We start from the raw sequence: 5245 nt of genomic DNA, 5'->3' as shown, positions 1-5245 counted from the left end.
AAGCCATTCCATTAGCATCCCTGGTATTTCCATTCTCTTTCAGCATCATTTGCAATCCTCAGATTAGTCCCTCTATGGAGGGTGTGTGCATTGGTTATTTGACCTGGAATTTTCATAACTCTGTATGGTGAATGAATCACTTTTCCGATTCTGGAATTGGATTAAGTGTACTGAGAGAGAGAGAGAGAGAGAGAGAGAGAGAGAGAGAGAGAGAGAGAGAGAGAGAGAGGGAGAGAGAGAGATACTTGCTATGTAAACATGTTTCCCTTACCAATAAAGCCCCTTAAGTTGAATTGAAATTGAATTTAAAGAGAGACATTGGGCATCCCAAAAACAAGGGTGTGTTTGTGATAACTAGGTGCATATTTCTGCTAATTCTAGGAGCAAGGATCCTCATGTAATCACCCTCACCAAAATAACTGAAACGTCTACTTTTCAGGATGCATTAAACTTCTACAAATGGTTAGCTGAGCTTCCATTGAGACATAGCAGTATTTCATCCCATGCCCTTTACTGTGAACTACCCTACCCATGCCTGCGTCCCAAAATGTTAAACTCCTTTTGACCAGAGTCCTATGGGTCTAGGGAGAATAGGGTTCCGTTTAGGACGCGTCCCAAAATGTTACACTCCTTTTGACCAGAGTCCTATGGGTCTAGGGAGAATAGGGTTCCGTTTAGGACGCATCCATCGCTTCTTATATAAAACATTTTACTGCAGTGGGCTGAATCTGGGTCACACAGAGTGTTCTTTGGTAGTCTTAAACAAATCTACTTTGAAACAAAAGTTGGAATGTATACAATTTTCAGTTTGCTTCCCAATATTACACTTTATATACATCACAGAAGACTGAAATACAACACAACTGTTTGACATAGAAACACTGGATTCTCTGCAGGTAAAAAGAAGAAGAAGATGTTTATTAATGAATAATAACGTTCCACCCATGAGGCCACTAGAGGACGATTTGGTCATTTTGACAGCAGTAAAGGGCTGCCACATTGAGGAAAACAAAGCTGAAACCCCTTTGAGGACATTGCATACACAGAAAGAAGTCAGTTGGTCCATATGTAGAGTAGAGACCTCTACTGGTTCATCTGTTCCCACTGTGATGCCGGCCTGCTGCCCAACACATTTAGTTCTAACAGTAAAGATATAGAAGGAGTTAGACTGGGTTGAAGTTGACATTGTTTCATCTCTCTTCTCTCTCTCTCTCTCTCTCTCTCTCTCTCTCTCTCTCTCTCTCTCTTCTCTCTCTCTTCTCTCTCTCTCTCTCTCTCTCTCTTTCTCTCGTCTCTCTCTCTCTCTCTCTCTCTCTCTCTCTCTCTCTCTCTCTCCTCTCTCTCTCTCTCCCTCTCTCTCTCTCTCACACACACACACACACGACACACCACACACTCCCTATCTGTTTCCTTTGCGCACTGTGAATAGACCATATATTCCAAAGACATTACTATGCAGAAAGTCTTCGTCTTTCTACACTCTGCACATGCCCCTGACTCTTCTCTGGCAAGGAGACAAAAAAAATGTGTCCTCTGTTTCTGCTTCTATTCCGCACTTCACCTCTTTTTCATCTACTCTTCTATATTCACTTCTTCTTTCTTCTTTTTTCTTTCCCTTGCTCTTCTTCTCTTCCTCAGTCACTATGCTTTACATATCTCTCTCCCTCTGTTTATGTTTCCTCTCCAACTCCCTTCCCCCCTCATCCTCCTGCTTCCCTTCCCTCCATTCCCTAGATTAGATTAGCAAGGATAGGGAGATAGACACAGATAGTGAGAGAGAGACGAGATGGAGTGAGAGAGCGAGAGTTGAGAGAGACAGAGAGAGACAGACAGAAGAGAGAGAGAGGAGAGAGAGAGAGAGAGAGAGAGAGAGAGAAGAGAGGGGGAGGAGAGAGGAGAGAGAGAGAGAGAGGGGGGATGAAGAGAGAAGAGAGAGAAGAGAGAGAGTGGAGAAGAGAGAGATGAGAGGAGAGAGAGTGAGGATGGAGAGAGAGGAGAGAGAGAGAGAGAGAGAGAGAGGAGAGAGAGAGAGAGAGAGAGAGGAGAGAGAGAGAGAGAGAGAGAGAGAGAGAGAGAGAGAGAGAGAGAGAGAGAGAGAGAGAGAGAGACAGAGACAGAGCCATATGCAAGAAAAATTCAACTTGTCCAGCATCTCCTCTTGGATTCAGTGTGGGAGAACAGGGGACAGTTATGTCCAGATGTTGATTTTCACTTCCTGGGTATCCTGTCTCATTAAAATACATTAAGGCATCTTACCAAGAACCTATAGTTGATTAAATTGTTGATTGAATTGTTCCCGAGGGGAGAAGTATATATATATATGTTMTTTTTTTACCAGCAAAATAAACAAAGTTCGGGGCGTCCCAAAATGCAGTGATAGCGCCTATATCCACTCTCCCTTTTTACCAGGCAATGCAAAACGCCCATTCCATGTAGCCTACCTGCAAGGTGCTGGCCAAAGTTTCATTTAAATGCCACAAATAAGTTAGACAAGKCACACGGTACATAATGCGGGCATTGTAACTTTAACCATTCTACAAGGAGGGTAATGTACAAATTGTTTGCAATAACACATTTTCTCCTTCCATAATAGACACAAAGTAGGAAAATGGGACGGTGCAGAGTGTTTTTACAAGTCGCCCGGTGCAAAARAGACCTAGAAAAAAAATGTAATAGGCGCGAGCTGGAGCTGGGCTTCGGTGCCCCGGTCCGCGCTCTTATCTCTGAACTGTGAACTCCAAAGCGAACGCGGAAAAATGCTCCCTAGAATGGAGCTTGTTCGTAACTGTGCAATAGCGTGACAATAGCGCACATGAATATATAATTATTATTATATYRATTAACACTTTAAAACATATTTTGAAAACAGAAGGCTAGAAGATGAGACGTAATATTATTAGACCGGGGGTAGAAAAGCAAGACTTGTTATAAAGTATCCACACTCAGTTTATAAACTCTCGCAAACAAGACGCGGGGGAGTTAAGGAGCCAGTCGCGGTTTTAACTGTGTTTACCGGCTTATATTTCTTTAGAAATAGGCTACATCGACAAGTGTATAAAGTAATTGTAGGCTGGTTACTCACCGCTGATTCCGACTCCTGGACGGTGATACACAGGGTAACAACCATCAACCCCATGGCGAGATTTTGCAGACTCTTAACGTTTTTTTTCATTTTTAGAAAATAATCTGCCTCAACTAAACATTGACAAGATCTACTAAATAACACATCAGATAATTGTCATATTCTTTTGCTAACTTTTTTTTATTAGAACAAAATCGTTTTTAGAACTCAGTAGACAGATTGTTGTGTCAACTCCAAGCCGTACTGTACTGGGACTGTTCCCTTCCCTGCGACCACTGAATCACTTTTCCTCTGTGGGCTTGTGGACGTGCTACAGCCGGATCTACTTCGGATCAATGCGCAGCTGGTGACACTTGCTTCAACAGGTCTTGTGCATAATAACTCAGCATTTATAAACAAATAAAATCCCAATAAATATTTGCGTGTAGGCCTATGCTAAGATATATAGCTAATACGTTGTTATAATTTGGTTGAGTTCTTTTTTTTTTCAGTGGCAAATGTGGTTTTGAAGACACAAACTGGTGCAATTTTCTGAAGCAGATGGGACACACTTGTGTAGGGCAATTTTGTTCGTTGACTCAGGTTACAAATAGCCTAAAGTTTTGACATAAAACATTTGTTTGACATTTCCAAATGTCGTCCCAACATGTTGCATTCCATTATGCCTACGATATTGATTCAGGGGAAATATTTTGTGCGTATTTGTAAAAGTCATAGGGAATTTAGCGGTTTATGCCACATTCCAATGTTAGTCGGAACTAGGAAACTCAGAATTGTACAACTTGCTAACTGGTTCTAGTCCACGTGCAGTTCAACCAATTAGCAGGTCCTACATTCCAGAGTCCCCTAATTCTGACTAGCAGTTGAACGCGGCATTATGCAAAGTAGAACATTCCACAAAGATCACACTGCCTTCTCAGAAGAGTGATCAATGATCAATTAATGCTTTCTTCTCGTTTACAGTTCAATAATGCAGTTTTAACATCTTTATAAAAGCAACCTCGTCAAAGGTAGCCTATACACTKAAGGTATCAATGTTTTCAACGTTCGCTGTCTTAATTGCATAGTTTGTCACAAGACATGTGTATTTAATCTCCTATTAAATCGTAATGAAACATAAAACTGTAATCTTGTTGACTTTTTATCATTTATTCGAGTAGTGATAGTACCATAGGGGTTTCTAACTAAAGTGGGTAACCAGTGTGTAAGGGTAGGCTATGCGTGACAATGCTAAAGGCCCGCCCCTCTGCTCTCATGCACTGCGAAGTAGTTGCCGTGCGTGAAACAACTCGGTCAGGGAACGAACGTTTTCACAAGTGAACTTGGTGAGTTTTAACTTTCCCTATTCTTTATAGCGTAAAACGACGAAATAACCTAACGATTTCAACTAGTCCTAACGAAAATAGCCCTTTGGTGCGTGATTCTCCCTCATTTGAAATCTCTCTCTCTCTCTCGCTTTGGTCTTTCTTCTCGTCTTTCGGTGGCACAGACGCTTTTTGGATTCATCAATGAGCTCGTCCAGGCACTTGTAGCTGCTTGGAGTGAAGACGGGACTGGGAGACCGCTACCAGGAAAACGACCAGTTTTTTCTTTCAGTCTGGATTCAACATGAAATTCTGGTGCGTTTATTTGAGCTCAAAWTTATCTGTTGTCGTAGCGGTATAGTTGACATTGCTTGCCAGTTTAAAACTGTTCTGTAGCCAAATAGCTTATCCCGCGAATACTTTATTATAAAGTTAGTATAACTTCAGTTTATTTTTAAAGCCAGCRTGATATATAATTGTTTATTTCTCTTTTAGGATTTGTGTACTCGCTGTCAGCTGGGCAGTTGAAGCGACACACGGGGTAAGTGCTAACTTACTCATAGTTAATAAGGGCTCTCGACTCGAGTGTGCGCATGTAACCTTCAATCAACTGATAAGGCTACAGCCTTGAAGTTGTGTTATTTTTCTATCGCTGTATTGCAAGCCTCTGATTTATAWTTTAGGGCAACATTGTTTCAAACAATATGGTGCATGACCAGCGCTGTGTCAGTTTAGGTTACCAGAGGTGCACCGCTCTATTGCGCAGAGCGGAGCTCGCTGGTGTGTTTTACAACAATTATTATCCCTAGGCTATGTATATTCCAAATGCTTATATGATGCAAAGGCGTCTTGTACATGT

The 5245-nt window shown here is 41.6% G+C and overlaps 1 long non-coding RNA gene across 1 annotated transcript; it reads left to right on the top strand.

Annotated features, from left to right (window-relative positions):
* Positions 1-4331: 4331 nt before the first annotated feature.
* Positions 4332-4928, top strand: LOC112074300 (uncharacterized). The gene is made up of 3 exons (XR_002894716.1): positions 4332-4407; positions 4572-4701; positions 4882-4928. It is a non-coding gene; the product is annotated as an uncharacterized lncRNA (long non-coding RNA).
* The last annotated feature ends 317 nt before the right edge of the window (positions 4929-5245 follow it).

The sequence above is a fragment of the Salvelinus sp. IW2-2015 genome, unplaced genomic scaffold (assembly GCF_002910315.2).
Source record: "Salvelinus sp. IW2-2015 unplaced genomic scaffold, ASM291031v2 Un_scaffold2569, whole genome shotgun sequence".
Taxonomy (NCBI): Eukaryota; Metazoa; Chordata; class Actinopteri; order Salmoniformes; family Salmonidae; genus Salvelinus; species Salvelinus sp. IW2-2015.
Note: the sequence above shows the minus strand (reverse complement) of the source record. Positions and strands in the feature narration are given on the sequence as shown.